Below are 3,150 nucleotides of genomic sequence, written 5' to 3' on the forward strand. Positions count from 1 at the left end.
TGGCCTCCATGGCACAGCTTCTTCCTCCACGTGGATCACTGGAGAGGGACCCAGGGGGAGCCCGAAATCAGAGAGCACTTGTTCCAGATTCAGAACATTGGAAGGACAAAGGCCAGTGACAGACCAGCCAAAGCAACCCCCTTCCCACTGTGGCAGCGGTGGGGGCGGACCTTCACTTCAACCTGTGGTTCCTCCCTCTGTGTCATCCCTGATTGAGGGGGGCGGGGTGGGGGGGCGCGTGCAGACAGCACATGGAGGTCCTCAGGGACAGTGAGAGAGTGCTCAGGAGGTCTCATGGGTGTTCCACCCTGGTGGACCCGAGCCCTGCTTGGAACGAGCCAGTTACGTTCAGCCTAAGCTTGGACCCAGGGGTTGATCGAGCCTGTAGTTCGGGCATGCAGATAAAAAATCCAGAGGTGGGGGAGCAAGAGCTTTTGTGGGGGGAGACCCTGAGGTTTTTCCTTGAGGGAAGCTGGTTCCAGGAGCTAACATGAAAATCCACGCTGATGCTTCTGGTGCTGGACGGAGTCATCTTCTGAGCCAGAGCCCCAGAAGGTGAGGACTGCTGAGTTAGCAGACCATACTCAGGACCATAGAATGTGGGATGCAGCAACACCAGTTCCAGGGGACCAGAAGAGAAAGGACAGCCATGTGTGAACCCCCAGGACACTTCCCCAGTATTCAGCAGCAGCCACTTTCCCAGTGAGCAACAGGGATGAGAAAGGCTGAGGGCAGGGAGTAGGTACAGATAGCCCAGAGGTCTTTCTCCCACTTCCCTCTTGGCCTAGAACACAACACAGGCACCAAGAAGATGTTCCCCAATGAGAGGCCATAATTAGGCTCATCTCCAGTCTGTAGCCCGGAGATGGAGAGCCCAGGCTGCCTGACCTGGAACCCAAGAATCCCCCTGAGACCTGGTTGCCAATATGGTGGCTGTTTTCAGTGCAGCTGTCCTGGGCTCTTGGACACCGAAAGTGGCTGAGTCAGCCCTGCCTGGACCAAAGACCCTGGCAGTGGGGGAAGAACCAAGAGCTGGGTGAGTGAGAGAGCGGAGCAGGGGTTTTGAGGGATTTGAGGGGTTCCCCACAAACCTTCCACACAGGGAAGTGTGCAGAGAGTGAGGAGGACAATGGGGAGATGAGCACAGGACACAGGCAGGTGCTTAAGAGCTCTGTCCTGGGAGACTCCAGCAGGGGTCTCCCCTGAGTCTGTCTTATTCTTTCCCTAAGTAACTGTGGAGTGGGGGGTTTCTACATTCAAATTTGTCCTTGCTCCTGACACTCCAGGGCGGGGTCTCTAAGGCAGAGTAATGTATCCCCTGCCCCCACGAAGATGATCCTGTTCTAATCCTTGGAATCTGCCTAGATGTGGTCTTATATGGTGAAGGGTAATTAAAGTTGCAGGTGGGGATGCGAGCAGTCTAGCTGTGGCATCCATCATCCCCCTTGATCACCAGGGTTGATCTGGCTGATCTGGCTGGCTAGGCAGGTATCCCCTTCCTCCCCACTGCTCCATGTGGTTCCCTCCTGAAGTTGTGTGCTTGGTGGCAGAGGATGGCCTTCCCACATAGAAGAGGCCCTTTCTTCCATCAAGGATATACACATAGCTGCATTCCCCTGCTAGAATGTCCAAGCTAGATCTCAAGGCCCCTCCGTAGGAGAACACAAGGCACTCAAACTTCCAAGACTCCAAGTACAACCAAATGAGGCACTTCATGTGGCAGTCTGCCTTTCTAGAAGAGAAAAGAGAAGAGGAAAAGAGAAGAAAAAAGATTAAAAGAGAAGAAGAAAAAAGGAAAGAAAAAAGAAAAGAAAGAAAATTGCAGATGGAACTAAGGTTGCCTATCACCTGAAAAAATAAGGAGATGAGGGGCGCCTGGGTGGCTCAGTGGATTGGGCCGCTGCCTTCGGCTGGGGTCGTGGTCTCAGGGTCCTGGGATCGAGCCCTGCGTCGGGCTCTCTGCTCCGCGGGGAGCCTGCTTCCTCCTCTCTCTCTGCCTGCCTCTCTGCCTACTTGTGATCTCTCTCTCTGTCAAATAAATAAATTTAAAAAATCTTAAAAAAAATAAAAAAAAATAAGGAGATGATCCTGATTATTCAAGTGGTCCCAACATCATCACAAGGATCATTAAAAGTAGAAGCCAGGAAAGAAGGGCCAGCCTTAGAAAGGATAGGGGAATGAGTTAATCACCACTGCTGGCTTTGTCTTTCCTCTTGGAGGGGGCTACGGGCAAGGAACACGACCAGCTTCCACTAGAAGCTGGAAAAAGGCAAGAGGACGCCTTCTCAGAAAGGAACCCACCGCTGACCTGTTTATTTTAGCCCATGCCACACCTTTAACCTACACAACTAAGATATTACGTTTGTGAGGTCTGAAGGCTCTAGGTTTGTGGTCATCGGTTACAGCAGCAATAGGAAACGAATACAGGAATTCCCACATCATCAGCCTGAGGAAGAATCACCATCACTTCAACAGATACAGAAAAAGCATTTGGCAAAATTCAATATCCATTCATGGTCAGGACCCTCAGTAAAAAAAGAAGGAAGATCATAAGCCCGATGAAGGACGCTTACAAAGAATCTACAGTTAACAGTGATGGATGACAAAATGATTTCCAACAGCAGCTCGCATTTCTCGCAACAAACAGGGTAGTCTCTGTTCCCTTATGCTAGGTATTGGTGCTATGTTCTTCTGAGCCTCGCCGGACCTTCTGATCTTTTGTGACCTTTAGCCCTGCTCTCTGAGCTGTGCCCAGTGGGAGGTTTGATACACATATTCGCTCACAGTTGCAAGTGGCAGGAAGTTAATTTTTCTTCTGTATTTCATTGCAACTTAGGCCAAATCCATTCCTGAAAAACCTTTAATTAGTTCTTCAACATCTACCCAGTAATGTGAAATCTGGCACTGTGATACATGACAGAAACGTGATTTACAAGCCTTTGGGAAGATCGGGCTTTCTTCTAGAAATGTTGACAACCAACGTCCTTTGCCTAATTTATAAACTACAGGTAGACTAACAAAATCAGATAATTCCCGAGTCACAAAAATATTTCCGTGTATCTTAGAAAAGCAGCAATTTTTTTTTCTAACCTATAGATTAAGAAACCTAAGACCAGAATAGGTTTTATAAAATAACAAGAACTGATTCAA

The sequence above is a fragment of the Meles meles genome, chromosome 12, assembly GCF_922984935.1.
Source record: "Meles meles chromosome 12, mMelMel3.1 paternal haplotype, whole genome shotgun sequence".
Taxonomy (NCBI): Eukaryota; Metazoa; Chordata; class Mammalia; order Carnivora; family Mustelidae; genus Meles; species Meles meles.